The sequence below is a fragment of the Stenella coeruleoalba genome (genome assembly GCF_951394435.1).
Source record: "Stenella coeruleoalba genome assembly, chromosome: 13".
NCBI lineage: Eukaryota > Metazoa > Chordata > Mammalia > Artiodactyla > Delphinidae > Stenella > Stenella coeruleoalba.
In genome coordinates, this window is record NC_137159.1 from 19,266,402 (window position 1) to 19,293,051 (window position 26,650).

The following is a 26,650-nucleotide window of genomic DNA, read 5'->3' on the forward strand; positions in this document are numbered from 1 at the left end:
CTAGAAGCCCCTTAACTAGCAGAGACGGAGGGCGGCAGCGGGGGAAGCTTCAGAGCCATGGAGGAGAGCGCAGTAACGGGGGTGCGGAGGGCAAAGCGGAGAGATTCCCAGACAGAAGATCAGTGCCGACCAGCACTCACCAGCCCGAGAGGCTTGTCTGCTCACCCGCCGGGGCAGGCGGGGCTGGGGGCTGAGGCTTAAGCTTCGGCCGGAGTGCAGGGAGAGGGCTGGTGTTGGCGGCGTGAACACAGTGTGCAGGGGGCTAGTGCACCACGGCTAGCCGGGAGGGAGTCTGGGAAAAGTCTGGAGCTGCCGAAGAGGCAAGAGACTTTTTCTTCCCTCTTTGTTTCCTGGTGCACGAAGAGAGGGGATTAAAAGCGCTGCTTAAAGGAGCTCCAGAGATGGGTGTGAGCCGTGGCTAACAGCGCGGACCCCAGAGACAGGCATGAGATGCTAAGGCTGCTGGTGCCGTCACCAAGAAGCCTGTGTGCGAGCACAGGTCACTATCCCGGGAGCCTGTGTAGCCCACCACTGCCAGTGTCCCAGAATCCAGGAGCAACTTCCCCGGGAGAACGCACGGCACACCTCAGGTTAGTGCAACGTCACGCCGGCCTCTGCTGACGCAGACCGGCCCTGCATCGAGCCCGTCCCTCCCGCCCCCCAGCATGAGTGAGCCAGAGCCCCCGAATCAGCGGTTCTTTTAACCCCGTCCTGTCTGAGCAAAGAATAGACGCCCTCAGGAGACCTACACGCAGAGGCAGGGCCAAATCCAAAGCTGACACCTGGGAGCTGTGAGAAAAAAGAAGAGAAAGGGAAATTTCTCCCAATAGCCCCAGGAGCAGTAGATTAAATCTACACAATCAACTTGATGTACCCTGCATCTGTGGAATACCTGAATGACAATGAATCATCCCAAATTGAAGAGGTGGACTTTGAGAACAAGATATATTATTGTTTCCCCTTTTCCAGTTTTTGTGAGCGTGTATGTGTATGCTTCTGTGTGAGGTTTTGTCTGTCACCATTTGTCCTAGGATTCTGTATGTCCGCTTTTTTATTTTTTTACTTTAAAATTATTTTCTTAATTATATTTTATTTTAATAATTTTATTTTATCTTACTTTATTTTATTATATTTTATCCTCTTTCATTCTTTCTACTTTTTCTCCCTTTTATTCTGAGCCGTGTGGATGAAAGGCTCTTGGTGCTCCACCCAGGAGTCATGGCTGTGCCTCTGAGGAGGGACAGTGAACTTCAAGACACTGGTCCACAAGAGACCTCCCTGCTCCATGTAATATCAAAGAGTGAAAATCTCCCAGAGATCTCGATCTCAACCCCAAGACCCAGCTTCACTCAACGACCAGCAAGCTACAGTGCTGGACACCCTATGTCAAACAACTAGCAAGACATGATCACAGCCCCATCCATTAACAGAGAGGCAGCCTAAAATCATAATAAGGCCACAGACACCCCAAAACACACCACCAGAGTGGACCTGCCAAACTAAAAGACAAGATCCAGCCTTATACACCAGAAGACAGGCACTGATCCCCTCCAACAGGAAACCTACACAACCCACTGAATCAACTTTAGCCACTGGGGACAGACACCAAAAACAACGGGAACTATGAACCTGCAGCTTGCAAAAAGGAGACCCCAAACACAGTAAGATAAGCAAAATGAGAAGACAGAAAATCACACAGCAGATGAAGGAGCAAGGTAAAAATCCAACAGACCTAACAAATGAAGACAAAATACGCAGTCTACCTGAAAAAGAATTCAGAATAATGATAGTAAAGATGATCCAAAATCTTAGAAATAGAATATAGAAATACAAGAAACATTTAAAAAGGACCTAGAAGAACTAAAGAGTAAAGAAGCAATGATGAACAACACAATAAATGAAATTTAAAATACTCTAGAAGGGATCAATAGCAGAATAACTGAGGCAGAAGAATAGATAACTGACCTGGAAGACAAAAGAGTGTAAATAACTACTGCGGAGCAGAATAAAGAAAAATAAATAAATAAAAAGGACTGAGGACAGTCCTAGAGACCTCTGGGACAACATTAAACACACCAACATTCGAATTATAGGGGTCCCAGAAGAAGAAGAGAAAAAGAAAGGGACTGAGAAAATATTTGAAGAGATTATACTTGAAAACTTCCCTAATATGGGAAAGGAAATAGTTAACCAAGTCCAGGAAGCACAGGCAGTCCCATACAGGATAAATCCATGGAGAAACATGCCAAGACACATATTAATCAAACTATCAAAAATTAAATACAAAGAAAACATATTAAAAGCAGCAAGGGAAAAACAACAAATAACACACACGGGAATCCCCATGAAGTTGACAGCTTATCTTTCAGCAGAAACTCTGCAAGCCAAAAGGGACTGGCAGGACATATTTAAAGTGATGAAGGAGAAAAGCCTACAACCAATATTACTCTATCCAGCAAGAATCTCATTCAGATTTGATGGAGAAATTAAAAGATTTACAGACAAGCAAAAGCTGAGAGAGTTCAGCACCACCAAACCAGCTTTACAACAAATGCTAAAGGAACTTCTCTAGGCAAGAAACACAAGAGAAGGAAAAGACCTACAATAACAAACCCAAAACAATTAAGAAAATGGGAATAGGAACATACATATTGATAATTACCTTAAATGTAAATGGGTTAAATGCTCCCACCAAAGGACACAGACTGGCTGAATGGATACAAAAACAAGATCCATTATATATGCTGTCTACAACACACCCACTTCAAACCTAGGGACACAGACTGAAAGTGAGGGGAGGGAAAAAGATATTCCATGCAAATGGAAACCAAAAGAAAGCTGCAGTAGCAATTCTCATATCAGACAAAATAGACTTTAAAATAAAGACTATTAGAAGAGACAAAGAAGGAGACAACATAATGATCAAAGGATCGATCCAAGAAGAAGATATAACAATTGTAAATATTTATGAACCCAACATAGGAGCACCTCAATACATAAGGCAAATACTAACAGCCATAAAAGGGGAAATCAACAGTAACACATTGATAGTAAGGGATTTTAACACCCCACTTTCACTAATGGACATATCATCCAAATGAAAATAAATAAGGAACCACAAGCTTTAAATGATACATTAAACAAGATGGACTTAATTGATATTATAGGACATTCCATCCAAAAACAACAGAATACACATTTTTCTCAAGTGCTCATGGAACATTCTCCAGGATAGATCATATCTTGGGTCACAAATCAAACCTTGGTAAATTTAAGAAAATTGAAATTGTACCAAGCATCTTTTCCGACCACAACGCTATGAGACTTGATATCAATTACAGGAAAAGATCTGTAAAAAATAAAACACATGGAGGCTAAACAATACACTACTTAATAACGAATTTTCACTGAAGAAATCAAAGACGATATCAAAAAATACCTAGACACAAATGACAATGGAGACACGATGACCCAAAACCTATGGGATGCAGCAAAAGTAGTTCTAAGAGGGAAGTTCATAGCAATACAATCCTACGTTAAGAAACAGGAAACATCTTGAATAAACAACCTAACCTTGCACCTAAAGCAATCAGAGAAAGAAGAACAAAAAAAACCCAAAGTTAGCAGACGGAAAGAAATCATAAAGATCAGATCAGAAGTAAATGAAAAAGAAATGAAGGAAACAATAGCAAAGATCAATAAAACTGAAAGCTGGTTCTTTGAGAAGATAAACAAAATTGATACACCAGTAGTCAGAAGTATCAAGAGAAAAAGGGAGAATACTCAAATCAATAGAATTAGAAATGAAAAAGGAGAAGTAAAAACTGACATTGTAGAAATACAAAAGATCATGAGAGATTAGTACAAGCAACTCTATGCCAACAAAATGGACAGCCTGGAAGAAATGGACAAATTCTTAGAAATGCACAACGTGCCAAGACTGAACCAGGAAGAAATAGAAAATATGAACAGACAAAACACTAGCACTGAAATTGAAACTGTGATTTAAAAATTTCCAACAAACAAAAGCCCAGGACCAGATGGCTTCACAGGCGAATTCTATCAAGCATTTAGAAAAGAGATAATACCTATCTTTCTCAAAATCTTCCAAAATGTAGCAGAGGGAGGAACACTTCTAAACTCATTCTACGAGGCCACCATCACTCTGATACCAAAACCAGACAAAGATGTCACAAAGAAAGAAAACTACAGACCAATATCACTGATGAACATAGATGCAAAAATCCTCAACAAAATACTAGCAAACAGAACCCAACAGCACATTAAAAGGATCATACACCATGATCAAGTGCGGTTTATTCCAGGAATGCAAGGAATCTTCAATATACACAAATCTATCAATGTGATAAACCATATTAACAAATTGAAGGAGATAAACACTATGATCATCTCAATAGATGCAGAGAAAGCTTTTGACAAAATTCAACACCCATTTATGATAAAAACCCTGCATAAAGTAGGTGTAGCGGGAATTTTCTCAACATAATAAAGGCCATATATGACAAACCCACAACCAACCTTATCCTCAATGGTGAAAAACTGAAACCATTTCCACTAAGGTCAGGAAAAAGACAAGGTTGCCCACTCTCACCACTATTATTCAACTCAGTTTTGGAAGTTTTAGCCATACCAATCAAAGAAGAAAAATAAATAAAAGGAATCCAATTGGAAAAGAAGTAATAAAACTGTTACTGTTTACAGATGACATGATACTCTACATAGAGAATCCTAAATATGCTACCAGAAAACTACTAGAGCTAAACAATGAATTTGGTAAAGTAGCAGGATACAAAATTAATGCACAGAAATCTCTGGCATTCCTATACAATAATGATGAAAAATCTGAAAGTGAAATCAAGAAAACACTCCCATTTACCATTGCAACAAAAATAAAATATCTAGGAATAAACCTACCTAAGGAGAAAAAAGACCTGTATGCAGAAAATTATAAGACACTGATGAAAGAAATTAAAGATGATACAAATAGATGGAGAGATATACCATGTTCTTGGATTGGAAGAATCAACATTGTGAAAATGACTCTACTACCCAAAGCAATCTATCTATAGATTGGTCTTATCTATCTATCAATGCAATCCCTATCAAACTACCACTGGCATTTTTCACAAAACTAGAACAAAAAATTTCACAATTTCACAATTTGTATGGAAACACAAAAGACCCCAAATAGCCAAAGCAATCTTGAGAACGAAAAACGGAGCTGGAGGAATCAGGCTCCCTGACTACAGGCTATACTACAAAGCTACAGTAATCAAGACAGTATGGTACTGGCACAAAAAAGAAATATAGATCAGTGGAACAGGGTAGAAAGCCCAGAGATAAACCCACACACATATGGTCACCTTAGCTTTGATAAAGGAGGCAAGAATATACAGTGGAGAAAAGACAGCCTCTCCAATAACTGTTGCTGGGAAAACTGGACAGGTACATGTAAAAGTATGAGATTAGATCACTCCCTAACACCATACACAAAAATAAGCTCAAAATTGATTAAAGACCTAAATGTACAGCCAGAAACTATCAAACTCTTAGAGGAAAACATAGGCAGGACACTCTATGACATAAATCACAGCAAGATCCTTTTTGACACACCACCTAGAGAAATGGAAATAAAAACAAAAATAAACAAATGGGACCTAATGAAACTTCAAAGCTTTTGCACAGCAAAGGAAATCATAAACAAGACCAAAAGACAACCCTCAGAATGGGAGAAAATATTTGCAAATGATGCAAGTGACAAAGGATTAATCTCCAAAATTTACAAGCAGGTCATGCGCCTCAATAATAAAAAAAACAAAGAATCCAATCCAAAAATGGTCAGAAGGCCTAAATAGACATTTCTCCAAATAATATATACCAAAGAAGATATATGTAATCTTATTGTTTACACTCCATAAAGGAAATTATTATTATTATTATTATTAATAGTCTTGGTCTAAGAATTGACTAGCATTCTTCTATAGGCTGTCCTGTGATCAGTGGTAAGTTTTTTCATGGTCATAAAGAGTTAATCAAATTCAGACTCTCTAGATCCACCATCTTTGACAAGAAAAAAAAAAGGGATACAACAGTTTTCCTTGATGAACCTTCAAGAAGAACTGTGTTCACAATGAATTCTTAGGTAAATTTTGGAGCAGGTAAAAGTCGACATTTTCTGCCTTCCCAATGTCATTTTGCTTCTCAGATTTTCCTTTTGCTAGTCCACCCTCTATGGCCAATGCTTGGTCCTTCCAGTTATCTGGGAAACAGATTATGTATTTCACCTCCAGTTTCCTCTGCCTCCCTGCCTTGGCCCTTTCAGACTTAAGTTCAGCACTTAAGTCAGCTTTGCTTGGATGCAATTTCTCCTTGTCTTTGATCTACTAATTAGCATGAACAGCTTTTCTACTTAGATGTCAAGGATATATTCGATTCTCACACCACTTACACAGTGCATACTGTCCATTAGGACCTGCACTAAGCACTAGCAAGATGGACTGATTTGAGATAACTTTCCAACACTAACTTCAAGGAGCTTAAAGTTTAGTTGAGGAATTATGAAATAAACAAGTTAAAAAATTAGAAGAATAAAACAGTACGGAATTGAAAAAAAAATTGAAAAGAAGAAACATGTTAAGCTGTTGTGTCTCTAAGATTCTTATGAGAGACAATTGTTTGGTATTGAGGAGACTTCTTCCATTAAAAAAAAAAAAGAAAAAATCTAAAACCTATGTTATTAATGGTAATTTGCAGTTCAGTGGGAAAAAAACCCTCTATTCAAACATGAAATGTCTATAATCTAACATCTCTGAATAATTTTAAACATACCTAATCAGCATAAAAACTGTTGCTAAGAAAAATGTTAAAATGAAATTCCTAATAACTATAAACTTTGTTAAGGGCTTACAGTGTGTTAGCACTTCACTGGAAAATAGGAGAAACAAGGACTGCCCCTTAGAGTAGGGAGACAGCAGGAAACCAGGGACTTATGCACTTCCTTTCTGCATAAGAATAAGAGGAAGATATTTTTCATTTACATAAAGAATGACACCTCTAAGGTCAATCAATCCCCAGGTGCTCAGGACTAGAGAAAAAAGGAAAGAAAGGATTGTCCCTTTGAGAGTGCAGGGATTCAATGCATAAGAACAAGTCATTCATAAGTCAAGTACTCCCCAAGTATGGAACTGCAGGTGAATGTAATAAATAACAATGTCCTCCTCTGTACAGTGAGGGCTTTGAACTGGATGATTTCTCATTTTCCATTCAGCTCTACTATACTAAGTCTCCTTGTAGGGCATTCTAAGACTGAAATGGTTGGTATGGATCCTTCATGCATTATGAGCTGGGAATAGGGAGCGTCAAGAATGATGGCAAATGTTTTTGTGAACAGGGAGGAGAGTACACTGAGCCTTGAGGGGGTCAAGAGCATTTGCCTATGTGCAGAGGAAGCAGCAGGAATTCATGAGAGGGCAACCACAGGAACTAAGACTTGGGGATGCATTCAAGGAAGATTAAAACTGACGCAGAGGATCCAAGGGAGATAACAGGAAAAGAGCTTCTGGAGGGGTCTGGAAAATAAGGCAGCTCTGTTTATGGGAAAGCTGCCCACCCTACAAAGTGCTATGGAGTTTATGCCAACATCACGGAACCTTCACCCCAAAGGACCCAGCAATGTGATTCCTTCAAATTGAGGGGTTTTCAAACACTTTTTCTCACTCCAATTATGACAACACTAGGCATCCTGTTGTTAAACAATAACTTTCAAAAAGTGATAAAATCATGACTTTCATACAGGTGTAAAAATAAACATGTGTTAAAAGTTTTATATAACTCATTATTAATGAGATAACTCATAAAATATTGCAAACAGTTTAACAGGTGTATTTATAGATCCACAATTTTAAATGAATGAACAAACGGAGGCAAACTGGTCTCTTCCACAGTGAGGAAGGGAAGTCAATTGACAAATCTGCCTGTCTGTAGACAAGAATTATTTTGTATTGTTATCAACTACAATCCACAGTGTTATAAAATAACTCAAAGGCAATGAAAGAATAAGATGAGGTAGCCTGGAAAGTTATAATCTTAAAAATGCATAGTTTCGTCTGAAGCATGATTTTTTTCTCTAGGCAGCTCTGACTATTTTTTAATGTAAATTATGTTTATAATGCTGGAACCTCCTCTGAAAAGCCTTGATTTCAATTCTCTATCCATAGACCTAGGTCTCCATTGCAGAATTTATATGCCAAGAAAAGAATAGCTAACAGTTTGCAATTATTTAATGAGTTCTCTATTTTAACTATAAATAAATGTCAACACTTTTCAGAGAGTTGTTTTGACAGTAAAACAGAGGAGAAAGAAGTATAGTAGATGATAGATTAAATCAGAAATGGAGGAATAGGACAAAGTGGAGAGTGGCAGGAAATGAAGGAAAGAGCAACTCTGATGAATTTATGAGGAAGTAATGTCTAATCTGGGACTATAAAGATGAGTGTCTGACTGAGAATTCAGGAGGTGAATGGGCTTTAGATGGAGGAGCACAATTTTGAAAGTCCCAGAGTAAATGGGAGTATGGACCAATGGGGAACTCACGTGATGTTGTCAGCATACAGATGTAACCAAGGAAGGGAAAGAAGTAACATGGAAATGAAGCCAAAAAGATTTTTTTTAAAACAAACCATATTCAGAACACAGTTATTTCTATTTTAACTGTGTTCTCGCTAACGTATAGGGCTGTTGTGGTTTTTTTCTTTCTTGAGACTTTGTTTTTTAGAGCAGTTTTGTGTTTATACCAAAATTGAAACAGAAGTATTGAGACTTCTCATACACTCCCTGCCTCTGCACATGCATAGCCATTATCAATATCACTCACCAGAGTGGTATAATTTTTACCAAAGATGAGTCTACATTGACATAACATAATCATCCAAATTCCACAGTTTACCTTAGGGTTCACTCTTGGTGTTGCATATTCTATGGGTTTGGACAAATATATAGTGACATACAACATGCATCATAATATTATACAGAATACTTTCACTGCCTAAACACCCACTATGCTCTGACTATTCATTCCCCCACCCCAGCAACCACTGATCTGTTAATTTCCATACTTTTGCCTTTTCCAGTTCATATAGTTGTAATCATACAGTATGTAGCCTTTTTAGATTGGTTTCTTTCACTTAATGATACACATAATATCTATGTCTTCTCATGGTGTGATAACCTTTTCTTTTTAGTGCTGAATATTCCATTATCTGGAGGTACCACAACTTCTTTATCTATTCACCTAATAAGGATATTTTGGTTGCTTCTAAATTTTGGCAGTTATGAATAAAGCTGCTATAAACTTCCCTGTGCAGGATTTTGTGTGGATGTAAGTTTTCAACTCCTTTGGGTAAATACCAAGAAGTTTATTGCTGGGTCCCATGATAGGAATATGTTTAGTTTTATAAGAAACTGCCAAATTGCCTTCCAAAATGGCTGTATCATTTTGCATTTCCACCAGCAATATATGAGAGTTTCTGTCCCTCCACATCCTTACTGGCATTTGGCATTGTCAGTGCTCCAGATTTTAGCCATTCTAATGGGTGTGTACTGGTATCTCATTGCTGTTTTAATTTGCATTTCCCTGATGACATATGACATGGAACATCTTTTCATATGCTTATTTATGGAAGAGATGAAGGGAATCACTGGCGTTGAGCATCTATGTGATCCAAAAATAAACATTCAGTGTTGAAATTCAATAATATTGAACAAATAAGAATGGAAAAATAAATCAATTCAATTATGTAACAGAACCTTGCCTGTTACATCTGCTAACAAGATGAAACCCTTAACTACTTGCCTGGAAATTAAGTAAAGGTAAAAAAAAAAAATCATGTTTAGATTTATATTGTCCAGACAATATATTTCTGAATTCAAAAAATGCTAGAATTTGTTTGTAATGAAGAAAACTGCAGACCTAAAGGGAATTAATTTGTCTGAAGTCATATATCTGAATGGTAGTATAGTAGGTACTTCCTAGACTTCTAGTCTCATACACCCATTCCAAGCCCACTCTACTACCTAGGGAAACACTGCATTAAAGACATTTAATCTTTTTGTAGGGGCTCACATAGTCTTTAAAATGTGACTGGACACCTCTAACTCAAGAAATGCTGTGAAGCATTTCCTAAGCACTTTGACTGTTGAAACAATAGAGGATGCAACGTTCCTGAACACAAACATTGGAAAATGTCGTTTTGTGCTACGCTTCCTCTTAATGCAGTCTTATTTGTCCTTCGTTTCTCTCCTGTGTATGTTAATACATGTTGTATTCTAAAAACAAAGATCATAATAAGAAGTATAATTAATAATGAGTGGTAGCAGCAATAGATTGATACTCCAAAGAGTATGGAAGATAGTAGTAGTGTACAAAAGTAACACTACTGACCCGCACCCATCAGCAGGGATTTTTTTGTGAGTTACTTTCAAGCTAAGCAAACAGCTCTGAGCCTTGAGCAATGGCTGATTAAAGATAAATAACAGAGATTATGGCAAAAGAAAATAAGACACTCACCCCTCATCAATTTTTAAAATCAACACATTCTTGGTACCCACGTCTCCTCCATTCTGATTGCTTTTTCTCCTTTAAGTATAAGAATATCAAACACAACTGAAATTATGAAGAATTTATTATATGCCAGACCAAATTTAAAGCACTTCCCATCCACTCAAGCATTTAATTCGTAGCACAGTCCTATGAATTAAGTGTAAACGTTACCATATGTATTATATAGGTGAGTAAACTGCCAGCTGTGGACCTATGATTTAAAAACTGAGAGCCTTGTCCTTATGTGTAATGCTCTTGTTCCCAAGTAAGTCATCTCCAAACATGTTTCCCTATCAAACCTCCAGAAAATCAAGCTAAATCTCATTCACACTGAAGCTGAGGGGATGAACACTGACATGAGATTTAAGGTTGAAACCTTAAAGCCATGATGAAGTGAGAAGGCAAAATCAACACTCAGAAACACAAAACAAAGGAGGGGTTTTCTTATTGCTGGAGGTCTGGTGGTAAATGGGGTAGAAAGATGCAGGGATGGAGAGAAGGACTCAAAGAGGATTTTTTGCCCCTTAAATAAAACTTCAGATAAAAGAATAAAGTCCCTTTGACACGTATAAAAGAATGAAACAGATTCACAGACAATAAAGAACAGATTTTTGTCTGCCAAGGGGGAGAGAAGGGGAGGGATGGATTGGGAGTTTGGGATTAGCAGATGCAAACTATTATATGTAAAATAGATAAACAATAAGGTCCTACTGTACAGTATAAGGAACTGTATTCATATCCTATGATAAACCATAATGGAAAATAACATGAAAAATAATGTACATATATGTATAACTGAATCACTTTACTGTACAACAGAAATTAACACAACATTGTAAATCGACTACACTTTAATAAAATAAATTTTTGAAAAAATGAATGAAAAATTGTACAGGAATCCCTGCTCTCTTTAACACCAGTATGCAAACTCAGTTCCACTTATTTTTTTTTGTAATGAAGAAGCCTAGGTGCTGTCCTCTTCCCCAAGCCAGCAGGAAATGAGAGCACAGTGTTTCCACTTTCTGCACCTAATCATGACACCCAGGCTGAAAGCAAAAGTTCCAGGTACTGTCACTTGTGAACAGCCAGCAGGACCAGAGGAAGGAAGCTGAGCCCCCTGATACTGACCAAACTTGAGACAGCAGCTGTTTCACATCTTTATGATGCAGTTGTGGTTGCAAAGCAGTACTTGGGAGGGAAAGGCAGTCATGGCTCTCTGGTTCATCTCGGATCCTGTGTTGTCCAAATTGAACCCCTGTCCCTTTCCATTTACCACGCCAGTCTTGACAAAGTTGAATGTTTCTTTCCTCCTGCTTTAACCTGCTTCAGAAATGCTGAACTTGTTAAGGCAACTCCTTCTCACATGTTTTTTGACATTTATTTTTTTTATTCCAGTTGACAGAACAAAGTGTTAGGTACAGATTTAATAGATATCCAAATTAGTTATTCCCCAAATAATTTCTTGCTAATTAGGCAATTATTTTATTTTATATTGATAGGGGGAAAGGATAAATGCACTTCAATTACAGAGCAAAAGAAAAAATAGTCAATTAATACATGACTTCAATATTCATTTATGAAATAACCAGGACTGAATGCCCCCTACAACCCTCATTCATACATACTGGGGAATGGAAAATAGGTAAGGAGAGGGTTGGTGTTCAGGCTCTGTTAATTATGTATACCAAGAGCTAGAAAGGGGGATCAACAATCTTGGAAAGAGCACATTTCCAAGGGATGAAATGAGCAAACTCTTTTTTGGTTAATTTGTATCTTTCCCTTAGATTTCACATATACTTCTTTGCTTTTGATTTCTAGGATTTTTTAATAATAATGTTTATACTGTTAAAGTACTAGTTTCCTGTTGTTACTGTAAAAATTTTCCACAAACTATGTGGCTTAAAACAATTTATTATCTTACACTTCTAAGGGTTAGAAGTCTTAAGTGGGTCTCATGAGCTAAAATCAAGGTGTCTGCAAAGCCATATTCCTTCTGGAGGCTCTAGGGCAAAATTCACTTCCTTGCTTGGAAAAGGCAAGCTTCCAGAGGTCACTTACATTCCATTGATCATGACCCTTCCTCTGTCTGTATAGCCATCACTCCAACCTCTGCTTCCATCATCAAATCTCCTTCTTGACTGGAACCTCCTGCCCTCCTCTTAAAAAGACACATGATTCTGTTGAGCTCACCCAGATAATGCAGGGTAATCTCCCATCTCAAGATCCTTAACTTTGTCACATCTGCGAAGTCCGTTTTGCCATTTAATGTGACATACTTACAGATTCTGGGGAATAGGACAGGGACAACTTTGGGGAACCATTATTTTGCTTACCGCAGTGACTTTCCTTCAGTTAGCCCAAGAACTTGCTCACCTATTTTATACACTGATGTTCTTCTATCCATCTTTTCCTTCCTCTGCTCAGCTCTGTATCACAGGAAATTATACTTCCAAGTTACTGTGTTCTTCCAGTTTCAGGTAAGTTTAATTATGAAATGGGATGCAATGTTGTAAGATTAAATAACTTGGGAAAGGGAGAAACAAGGGTATTTCTCCCCCTCTGTTTTCTGTGAGTGTTCTGATATTGGTTGCACATCCTTTATCTCCAGCCCCTGTACTCAGATATCACTATCAGCCTCCATCCTTTACCAGATGATCCTGTCGTCCCTCTTGCTCTAGGATTAATGGCAGCTTCTTGACAATTGATAATGTCTGAGTTTTATCCCATCCCCAGTATGGTTTCTTAGCTCTGTTGTACCTATAATAACCTTGAGTTAAAGGTCCTCTTTCTAAAAGACCTACAGTAGTTTCTGTTTTATGAACCAAACCCTGATTTGTATACCAACCTAGGATGAGCTGCAATTGGTGAATTTACCCATGGATTAATTAGCTCTGAGATGGTGGCCACAGTGACTCTGACCCCCAAGGTAGGAAACATCATGTTGCCAATGCATAGAAGAAGCAGATGGCAAGGCTTGGACTCCACCGCATTTTTTATACTTAACTCTTACTTACATATCTCTACTACCCATGAAATTAACATGCTGTAGTTTGACCTCTTATGTCACTTTGTCTGAAGTCTGCAAGGTGACCCTGAATCATACAGCTAGTTTGACAGTAGCATTTAAATGAGAGCACTTCAACTGGTGGCCAGGTAAGAGGTTTCTTTGCTCATATCCATGAGATCTGAATGAGTCCACCTACTTTTTCAATATTGCTTCAATTGTAAAAGAAATAGGGATTATTTTGAATGAAAAAGAAAAGGCCCACTTGGAATCTAAAAGCATATTTTTCATTAGATTTAATGCCAAGATTTTCCAAGGCAAGCCAAAATAGCCAATGAGGTACATGATTAGAACACTTTCTCAACATGGGGAGACATTTCTAAATTAATCGTGACTTTCTGGCCCAATTTCCCTCTCTCCTGGCACTCAGACTCCTTCTTTGAAGTCTTGTAATGAGATATTATGTGGAGGTAGACTTCAAGGAGAATGGATTCCTCTAGTTAATGGATCTTGCTTCAGCCAAACAGTCAAATGTGACACAAGGTAGGATTAGGAGTACTGAACTTCCCATGGTCCCTTTTACATTGTCAGCATAATTAAGGACCATGGTGGAAACATAAACTCTGTCTCCCAAAGTACCATCAAAAGATGTTATCTTTCCACTAAGAGGTTGTAAACCTGCTTAAAACTGTCATTTGCCAAATGTAAGCTCGTGAGTACATTTGGCAAATGAAAAGCCCTCAGTGAATATAACAAATATAAGAAGAAATTACGAAGATAAAGTCTCACACCAATTCTAGGTTCTTAGATACCTAGCCATAATGAAGGAGGAGGAGGAGATGGAGGAAGGGGTGGAGGAGGAGGTAGAAGAGGAGGAGGAAGAAAAGTAAGACACACGTAAACAAAATTGGTCACTCACTTGGAATTCATACAATTGCTTTACTTTTCTCCCTGCCCCCACAGCTTATAAACAATAATTATGGTGGAAAATTTTTCTCTCTCTGTGAAGGACCATATTTTACATTTAATACTCAGAAATCATTTAAATTATTTTTAAAAATTAAAAATTGGAAGAGACCTTCAAGATGGCAGAGGAGTAAGACATGGAGATCAACTTCCTCCCCAAAGATACATCAGAAATACATCTACATGTGGAACAACTCTTACAGAACACATACTGAGCACTGGCAGAATACCTCAGACTGCCCAAAAGATGCCCTCAAGTGACCTACACACAGAGGTGTGGCCAGATCCAAAGTTGAACCCCAGGAAGAAAGAAGAGAAAGGGAAATTTCTCCCAGCAGCTTCAGGAGCAGTGGATTACATCTCCACAAACAACTTGATGTAGCATGCATCTGTGGAATACCTGAAGAGACAACGAATCATCCCAAAATTGAGGCGGTGGACTTTGGGAGCAACTGCAGACTTGAGGTTTGTTTTCTGCATCTAATTTGTTTCTGGTCCTATGTTTATATTACTTTACTATTTAGAGTTTATTATCTTTGGTAGATTTGTTTATTGATTTGGTTTCTCTCTTCCTTTTTTTTTTAATGTATAGATTTTTTTTCTCCTTTTTCTCGTTTTGTGAGTGTGTATCTGTATGCTTCGTTGTGTGATTTTGTCTGTATAGCTTTCCTTTTACCATTTGTCCTAGGGTTCTGTATGTCCCGTTTTTGTTTGTTTGCTTTTAGTATAGTTCTTAGCTCTTGTTATCATTGGTGGATTTGTTTTTTTGGTTTGGTTGATTTCTCTTTCTTTCTTTTCTTTAATTATACTTTAATATTTTAAAATTTTTAATAATTTCTATTTTTTTATTTTAATAACTTTTATTTTGTTTTATTTATTTCTTTTTTTCTCCCTTTTCTTCTGAGCCATGTGGCTGACAGAGTCTTCATGCTCTGGCCGGGTGTCAGGCCTGTGCCTCTAAGGTGGGAGAGCCAATTTCAGGAAATTGGTCCACCAGAGACCTACTGGCTTCAAAGAATATCAAATGAAGCTAGAGGAATCAGGCTCTAGAATGTCAGACTATACTACAAAGCTACAGTAATCAAGACAGTATGTTACTGGCACATAAACAGAAATATAGATCAGTGGAACAGGATAGAAAGCCCAGAGATAAACCCATGCACATATGGTCACCTTAGCTTTAATAAAGGAGGCAAGAGTATACAATGGAGAAAAGACAGCCTCTTCAATAAGTGGTGCACGGAAAACTGGACAGTAACATGTAAAAGAATGAAATTAAAACACTCCGTAACACCATACACAAAAATAAACTCAAAATGGATTAAAGACCTAAATCTAAGGCCAGACACTATAAAACTCTTAGAGGAAAAAATAGGCAGAACACTCTATGACATAAATCACAGCAAGATCCTTTTTGACCCACCTCCTAGAGAAATGGAAATAAAAACAAAAATAAACAAATGGGACCTAATGAAGCTTAAAACATTTTGCACAAGAAAGTAAAACATAAACATGACAAACAGACAACCCTCAGAATGGGAGAAAATATTTGCAAATGAAGCAACTGACAGAGGATTAATCTCCAAAATTTACAAGCAGCTCACGCAGCTCAATATCGAAAAAACAAACAACCCAATCCAAAACTGGGCAGAAGACCTAAACAGACATTTCTCCAAAGAAGATATACAGATTTCCAAGAAACATATGAAAGGATGCTCAACATCACTAATTATTAGAGAAATGCAAATTAAAACTACAATGAGGTATCACCTCACACCAGTCAGAATGGCCATCATCAAAAAATCTACAAACAGTAAGTTCTGGAGAGGGTGTGGAGAAAAGGGAACCCTCTTGCACTGTTGGTGCGAATGTAAATTGATACAGCCACTATAGACAACAGTATGGAAGTTCCTTAAAAAGCTAAAAATAGAACTACCATACGACCCAGGAATCCCAATACTGGGCATATACCCTGAGAAAACCATAATTCAAAGAGTCTTGTTCCACAATGTTCATTGTAGCTCTATTTACAATAGCCAAGGCATGGAAGCAATCTAAGTGCCCATCAACAGATGAATGGATAAAGTAGACGGGGCACATATATACAATGCAATGTTACTCATCCATAAAAAGAAACAAAACTGAGTCATTTGTAGTGAGGTGAATAGACCTAGAGTCTGTCATACAGAGTGAATTAAGTCAGAAAGAGAAAAACAAATACCATATGTTAACACATATATATGGAATGTAAAAAAAAAAAAATGGCTTTGAAGATCCTAGGGGTAGGACAGGAACAAAGATGCAGACATAGAGAATGAACTTGAGGACACAGAGATGGGGAAGGGTAAGCTAGGACAAAGGGAGAGAGTGGCATGGACGTATATACATTACCAAATGTAAAATGGATAGCTAGTGGGAAGCAGCTGTATAGCACAGGGAGATCAGCTGAGTGCTTTGTGACCACCTAGTGGGGTGGGATGGGGTGGGGGGAGGGAGACACAAGAGGGAGGAGATATGGGGATATATGTATAGGTATAGCTGATTCACTTTGTTATAAAGCAGAAAACTAACACACAATTTTAAAGCAATTATACTCCAATAAAGATGTTAAAAAATTAACAAACCAGAAATTAAAATATTGGCTCTATTTCAAGACTTTTATTATTAGTTATAGTGGGAAAAAATGATTATAAATGTTCTCTTTGACCACTCTCATTTTTATAGATGAGGAAACTACCATAGCAAGGTGATATGATTGGCTCAAGGTTACCCAATACACATGGCAAAGCTTGAGGAGGGCTGGGATTCATACTGCACTCATCTAAATCTTCTTGCTGTAGTCTTTTCACTATACACAGATTTACAGTATGATTCCTATACAGATTTCAACTTTCAAATAAGAAAACTAGGGAAATTTTGTTGCTGTTGTACCAAATAAAGTAGACAAACTAGATGGATTTGAGAGGCACAGAAGAAAAATCAAGTTACCTGTGAATTTGTGACAGATGGAGTTTATTTTTTCTAGCCACAGTAATGAATCCTCCAACTTGACCTCACACTTGGGCAAGTACCCACGAGTATCACAACAGTGAGCAGAATAGTGTTAAGAAAAGTTGAACAAAGAATATTCCATGTGCTGATTGATTTAAAGAGAGCCATACAATTGGAGCTGAAGGGAATGAATGGCTCCATTGCTGCATTCATGTCCCAGGGCACTGTAAACCCTTCTCAGTCAGGTATCTTTAAGACCTGACTCAAGTATGTGAAAACCAAAAAAATGTTGATCTTATATTTAAGGATAAGAAGTTATAGGGTTACTGTGTATCTAGAACACAGTAGGCACTTGAAAATTATTTGTTGATTTAATTTACAAAATAGTTTATAATCTTATGATACTTTATTAGAATTTTTATTGCTATGAAAATCATTTTATATCATTGGTCTCCATGTTTTAAATTTCTATCATTTGCACTAAATAAAGCATTTTAATTATAGAAAAACTAAAAATATAACTTAAAAAAAGGAAACAACTCTTAAACCTACTAACCAAAGATAACCATTAACATTTTGTTACATATCCTGTCTGCGTCCTATTCTATTTTGGTACCAAACTATTTTTTTGTAAATAGTCTTATATGTATATTTGAAGGTCTTGTAGGAAATCATTTAAAGAAACAAGGCAAATTTTCTCTCATTATTTCTCCTAAAAAGTTGCCAATTATTCTTGTTTCATTTTTCAGAAATGTTTATATTTTCCAATTACTAAAATAATGACATTGAAATGTAGTTGAGAAATGTAATAAATTTATAAATTAATTTGAAGGATAAGTAAGCATTTAAAATATAGAACCATTCATTGAGGGAATGTGTTATTGAAACAAAAGATGTATTTGTTGGTTTGTCTGTATTTTTAAAGGGTCTCCTGCAAGTAAAACAAAACAAAACAAAACATAAAGAAGATGTGGTACATATATACAATGGAATATTGCTCAGCCATAAAAAGGAACGAAATTGGGCCAGTTGTAGAGACGTGGATGAATCGAGAGACTGTCATACAGAGTGAAGTACGTCAGAAAGAGAAAAACAAGTATTGTATATTAACGCATATTCATGGAACTTAGAAAAATGGTACAGATGAACCAGTTTGCAGGGCAGAAACTGAGACACAGATGTAGAGGACAAACGTATGGACACAAAGGAGGGAAAGCGGTGGGGGGTTGGGGTCGGGGTGTGATGAATTGAGAGATTGGGATTGACAATATATATATACTAATATATATAAAATGGATAACTAATAAGAACCTTCTGCATAAAAAAATAAATTAAATTAAATTAAAAAAAAAAAGAAGCTTCCCTCTTTGTTTCCTGGTGCATGAAGAAAGGGGATTAAGAGCGCTGCTTAAAGGAGCTCCAGAGATGGGCGTGAGCCACGGCTAGCAGCGCGGACCCCAGAGAGAGGCATGAGACGCTAAAACTGCTGCTGCGGCCACCAAGAAGGCTGCGTGCAAACAAAGGTCACTATCCACACCTCCCTTCCGGGGAGCCTGTGCAGCCCGCCACTACCAGGGTCCAGGGATCCAGGGACAACTTCCCTGAGAGAACGCACTGCGCGCCTCAGGCTGGTGCAACGTCCTGCTGGCCTCTGCTGCCACAGGCTCACCGGCATCGTGCCCTTCCCTCCACCAGGCCTGAGTGAGCCAGAGACCCCGAATCAGCTGCTCCATTAACCCCGTCTTGTCTGAGCTAAGAACAGACGTCCTCCAGTGACTTACACGCAGAGGCGGAGCCAAATCCAAAGCTGACCCCCGGGAACTGTGAGAACAAAGAAGAGAAAGGGAAATCTCTCCCAACAGCCTCAGGAGCAGCAGATTAAATTGCCACAATCAACTTGATGCACCCTGCATCTGTGGAATACATGAATAGACAAAAAAAATCCCAAACTGAGGAGGTGGACTTTGAGAGCAAGATTTATTATTTTTTCCCCTTTTCCTCTTTTTGTGAGTGTGTATGTGTATGCTTCTGTATGAGATTCTGTGTGTATACCTTTGCTTTCACCATTTGTTGTAGGGTTCTACCCATCCGTTTTTTTGGTTGTTGTTTCTGTTTTTTTACTTTTTTAAAAAAATTTTCGCTTAATAATTTTTTTAATTTTAATAACTATATTTTATTTTATCTTACTTTATTTTATTTCCTTTTATCCCCTTTCTTTCATTCTTTCTTTCTTTCATTCATTCTTTCTTTCTTTCTTTCTTTCTTTCTTTCTTTCTTTCTTTCTTTCTTTCTTTCTTTCTTTCTTTCTTACTTTCTTTCTTTCTACTTTTTCTCCCTTTTATTCTGAGTCGTGTGGATGAAAGGCTCTTGGTGCTCCAGCCAGGAGTCAGTGCTATGCCTCTGAGGTGGGACAGCCAACTTCAGGACACTGGTCCACAAGAGACGTCCCAGCTCCACATAATATCAAATGGCGAAAATCTCCCAGAGATCTCCATCTCAACACCAGCACCCAGCTTCACTCAATGACAAGCAAGCAAAAGTGCTGGACACCCTACGCTAAACAACTAGCAAGACAGGAACACAACCTCACCCATTAGCAGAGAGGCAGCCTAAAATCATAATAAGGCCACAGATACCTCACACAACCAGACGTGGACTTGCCAACACAACCAGACGTGGACTTGCCAACCAGAAAGACAAGATCCAACCTCATCCACCAGAACACAGGCTCTAGTCCCCTCTACCAGGAAGACTACAAAACCCACTGAGCGAAGTTTAGCCATGGGGGACAGACACCAAAAACAATGGGAACTACAAACCTGCAGCCTGCACAAAGGAGACCCCAAACACAGTAAGATAAGCAAAATGAGAAGACAGAAAAACACACAGCAGATGAACGAGCAAGATAAAACCCCACCAGACCTAACAAATGAAGAGGAAATAGGCAGTCTACCTGAAAAGGAATTCAGTATAATGATAGTAAAGATGATCCAAAATCTTGGAAATAGAATAGACAAAATGCAAGAAACATTTAACAAGGACCTAGAAGAACTAAAGATGAAACAAACAATGATGAACAACACAATAAATGAAGTTAAAAATACTCTAGAAGGGATCAATAGCAGAATAACTGAGGCAGAAGAATGATAAGTGACCTGGAAGATAAAATAGTGGAAATAACTACTGCAGAGCAGAATAAAGAAAAAAGAATGAAAAGAACTGAGGACGGTCTCAGAGAACTTGGGGACAACATTAAATGCATCAACATTCAAATTATATGGGTTCCAGAAGAAGAAAAGAAAAAGGAAGGGACTGAGAAAATATTTGAAGAGATTATACTTGAAAACTTCCCTAATACAGGAAAGGAAATAGTTACTCAAGTCCAGGAAGCACAGACACTCCCATACAGGATAAATCCAAGGAGAAACATGCCAAGACACATATTAATCAAACTATCAAAAATTCAATACAAAGAAAACATATTAAAAGCAGCAAGGGAAAAACAACAAATAACACACATGGGAATCCCCATAAGATTAATAGCTGATCTTTCAGCAGAAACTCTGCCTGCCAGAAGGGACTGGCAGGACATATTTAAAGTGATGAAGGAGAAAAATCTACAAACACGATTACTCTACCCAACAAGGATCTCACTCAGATTTGATGGAGAAATTAAAATCTTTACAGACAAGCAAAAGCTGAGAGAGTTCAGCACCACCAAACCAGCTTTACAACAAATACTAAAGGATCTTCTCTAGGCAAGAAACACAAGAGAAGGAAAAGACCTATAATAACGAACCCAAAACAATTTAGAAAATGGGAATAGGAACATACATATCGATAATTACCTTAAATGTAAATGGACTAAATGCTCCCACCAAAAGACACAGATTGGTGGACTAGATACAAAAACAAGACCCATATATATGCTGTCTACAAGAGAACGATTTCAGACCTAGAGACAACATACAGACTGAAAGTGAGGGGATGGAAAAAGATATTCAATGCAAACGGAAACCAAAAGAAAGCTGCAGTAGCAATTCTCATATCAGACAACATAGACTTTAAAATAAAGACTATTACAAGAGACAAAGAAGGACACTACATAATGATCAAGGGATGGATCCAAGAAGAAGATATAACAATTGTAAATATTTATGCACCCAACATAGGAGCACCTCAATACATAAGGCAAATACTAACAGCCATAAAAGGGGAAATCAACAGTAACACATTGATAGTAGGGGACGTTAACACCTCACTTTCACCCATGGACAGATCATCCAAAATGAAAATAAATAAGAAAACACAAGCTTTAAATGATACATTAACCAAGATGGATTTAATTGATATTTATTGGACATTCTGTCCAAAAACAACAGAATACACATTTTTCTCAAGTGCTCATGGAACATTCTCCAGGATAGATCATATCTTGGGTCACATATCAAACCTTGGTTAATTTAAGAAAATTGAAACTGTATCAAGTATCTTTTCCGACAACAAAGCTATGAGACTAGATATCAATTACAGGAAAAGAACTGAAAAAAGTACAAACATATGGAGGCTAAACAATAAACTACTTAATAACAAAATGATCACTGAAGAAATCAAAGAGGAAATCAAACAATACCTAGAAACAAATGACAATGGAGGCATGATGACCAAAACCTATGGGATGCAGAAACAGCAGTTCTAAGAGGGAAAATTATAGCAATACAATCCTACCTTAAGAAACAGGAAATATCTCGAATAAACAACCTAACCTTGCATCTAAAGCAATTAGGGAAAGAAGAACAAAAATACCCAAACGTAGCAGAAGGAGAGAAATCATAAATATCAGATCAGAAGTAAATGAAAAAGAAATGAAGGAAACGATAACAAAGATCAATAAAACTAAAAGGTGGTTGTTGAGAAGATAAACAAAATTGATAAACCATTAGCCAGACTCATCAAGAAAAAAAGGGAGAATACTCAAATCAATAGAATTAGAAATGAAAAAGGAGAACAAATGACACTTCAGAAATACAACAGATCATGAGAGATTACTACAAGCAACGCTATGCCAATAAAATGGACAACCTGGAAGAAATGGACAAATTCTTAGAAATGCACAACCTGCCAAGACTGAATCAGGAAGAAATAGAAAATATGAACAGACAAAACACTAGCACTGAAATTGAAACTGTGATTAAAAATCTTCCAGTAAACAAAATCCCAGGACCAGATGGCTTCACAGGCATATTCTATCAAACATTTAGAGAAGCACTAACACCTCTCCTTCTCAAACTCTTCCAAAATATAGCAGAGGGAAGAACACTCCCAAACTCATTCTATGAGGCCACCATCACCCTGAAACCAAAACCAGACAAGGATGTCACAAAGAAAGAAAACTACAGGCTAATATCACTGATGAACATAGATGCAAAAATCCTCAACAAAATATTAGCAAACAGAATCCAACAGCACATTAAAAGGATCATACACCATGATCAAGTGAGGTTTATTCCAGGAATGTAAGTATTCTTCAATATACACAAATCAATCAATGTGATACACCATAATAACAAATTGAAAGAGAAAAACCATATGGTCATCTCAATAGATGCAGAGAAGGCAGTCGATAAAATTAAAAACCCATTTATGATAAAAAACCCTCCAGAAAGTAGGCTTAGAGGGAACTTTCCTCAACATAATAAAGGCCATATATGACAAACCCACAGCCAACATCATCCTCAATGGTGAAAAACTGAAACCATTTCCACAAAGATCAGGAACAAGAAAAGGTTGCCCACTCTCACCACTCTTATTCAACATAGTTTTGGAAGTTTAAGCCACAGCAATCAGAGAAGAAAAGTAAATAAAAGGAATCCAAATCAGAAAAGAAGAAGTAAAGCTGACTCTGTTTGCAGATGACATGATACTATACATAGAGAATCCTAACTATGCTACCAGAAAACTACTAGAGCTAATCAATGAATTTAGTAAAGTAGCAGGATGCAAAATTAATGTACAGAAGTCTCTGGAATTCCCATACAATAATGACGAAAAGTCTGAAAGTGAAATCAAGAATACACTCCATTGACCACTGCAACAAAAAGAATAAAATATCTAGGAATAAACCTACCTAGGAGAAAAAAGACCTGTATGCAGAAAATTATAAGACACTGATGAAAGATATTAAAGATGATACAAATAGATGGAGAGATATACCATGTTCTTGGATTGGAAGAATCAACATTGTGAAAATGACTCTACTACCCAAAGCAATCTACAGATTCACTGCAATCCCTATCAAACTACCACAGGCATTTTTCACAGAACTAAAACAAAAAATTTCACAATTTGTATGGAAACACAAAAGACCCCAAATAGCCAAAGCAATCTTGAGAACAAAAAACAAAGCTGAAGGAATTAGGCTCCCGGACTTCAGACTACACTACAAAGCTACAGTAATCAAGACAGTATGGTACTGGCACAAATACAGAAATATAGATAAATGGAACAGTATAGAAAGCTCAGAGATAAATCCATGCACATATGATCACCTTTTCTTTGATAAAGGAGGCAGGAATGTACAGTGGCAAAAGGACAGCCTCTTCAATAAGTGGTGCTGGGAAAACTGGACAGGTACATGTAAAAGTATGAGATTAGATCACTCCCTAACACCATACACAAAAATAAGCTCAAAATGGATTAAAGACCTAAATGTAAGGCCAGAAACTTTCAGACTCTAGAGGAAAACATAGGAAGAACACTCTATGACATAAATCACAGCAAGATCCTTTTTGACCCACCTCCTAAAGAATGGGAATAAAAACAAAAATAAACAAATGGGACCTAATGAAACTTAAAAGCTTTTGAACAGCAAAGGAAACCATAAACAAGACCAAAAGACAACCCTCGAAATGGGAGAAAATATTGGCAAATGAGGCAACTGTCAAAGGATTAAGCTCCAAAATTTACAAGCAGTTCATGGAGCTCAATAACAAAAAAACAAAAAACCCAATCCAAAAATGGGCAGAAGACCTAAATAGACATTTCTCCAAAGAAGGTATACAGATTGCCAACAAACACATGAAAGAATGCGCAACATCATTAATCATTAGAGAAGTGCAAGTCAAAACTACAATGAGATATCATGTCACACCGGTCAGAATGGCCATCATCAAAAAATCTAGAAACAATAAATGCTGGAGAGGTTGTGGAGAAAAGGGAACACTCTTGCACTGTTGGTGGGAATGTGACTTGTTACAGCCACTATGGAGAACAGTGGAGAACACTATGGAGAACTATGGAGAACTATGGAGGTTACTTAAAAAACTACAAATAGGACTACCATATGACCCAGCAATCCCACTACTGGGCATATACCCTGAGAAAAACATAATTCAAAAAGACTCATGTACCAAAATGTTCATTGCAGCTCTATTTACAATAGCCAGGAGATGGAAACACCCTAAGTGTCCATCATTGGATGAATGGATAAAGAAGAAGTGGCACATATATACAATGGAATATTACTCAGCCATAAAAAGAAACGAAATTGAGCTATTTGTAGTGAGGTGGATTGACCTAGAGTCTGTCATACAGAGTGAAGGAGGTCAGAAAAAGAAAGACAAATACCGTATGTTAACACATATACATGGAACCTAAAAATAAAAATGTCATGAAGAACCTAGGGGTAAGACAGGAATAAAGACACAGACCTACTAGAGAATGGACTTGAGGATATGGGGAGGGGGAAGGGTAAGCTGTGACAAAGTGAGAGAGTGGCATGGACATATATACACTACCAAACGTAGAATAGATAGCTAGTGGGAAGCAGCCGCATAGCACAGGGAGATCAGCCCGGCGCTTTGTGACCACCTGGAAGGGTGGGATGGGGAGGGTGGGAGGGAGAGAAATAAGAGATATGGGAACCTGTATATATGTTTAGCTAATTTGCTTTGTTGTGGAGCAGAAACTAACATACCATTGTGAAGCAATTATACTCCAATAAAGATTTAAAAAAAAAAGAAAGAAAGAAAGAAAAAGAAAAAAATATAAGCAAAAAAACACATATTTGGCATGTATTTTATTTGTCATACATACACTGATTTAATTATATATATATATACTGTTTTATGTATAATAAATCAGCATATGCATATATATACATGTATATATTAAAAGTATATTTATATATATAAACGTTTATAAGTTTATATATATATAAACTTTATATATATAAGTGTATATATACAAACGTTTATATATATATATAAACGTTTGTATATGTACACATATATGTGTGTTTGTATATATATATATATATATATATATATATATATATATATATATATATATATATATAAACTTTTTGCTTCCAAGCAAATTTATTTGTGTAATGACAAAGAACCCTCACTGGTTACGCACATTTTGACAGACAGTTCAACAGAAGAATGTGTCTGTGCTGGACTTGATCTCACCCATAGAGAATACACCATGAAAACATTCCACTTAATGCTTGTCTGTTTTTGCCACCACGTTTATTAAGAGGCACCAAGTTATTCATTAAAGTAACATGCTAACTTTTAGGTTACCAAAAATTCCTATTGCCACAAAAGTGATGAGAAGCTCAATATCTTCTAACTTTCACTCTGTGATGTTTAGTAATGCATATATTGGTCATGTAATGTAAACAATTAGAAGGTTACATTTAGTCAATCAGTGGTGAAAGAAAGAGGAAGCAGCATCAAATTTATCAATAAGATAATAATCAAAGTTATCATCTGCCCCTTGCTTGGGTCAGAGCCTGTGGCTAAAGGATCCAGTCCAAATTAAGTATTTTAACAATCTCTTTCCTTCAAGTCATGTACTTATTCCTGTTAGGTTTTTTTGAAAGCAAAAACAATCCAATACTTGTATACATAATTAAATGGAAGAAATTTATTATTCTTAAACAAAAGAATGTTCCCCCCCCGAAGTGTGATAACTTTTGGTGGTACACCCTCTTCCTGCCATTTGCCCTATAGTTATAGACATATCTTGCATTTGACCCAGAATGTGCTCAAGACTGTATTATTTCT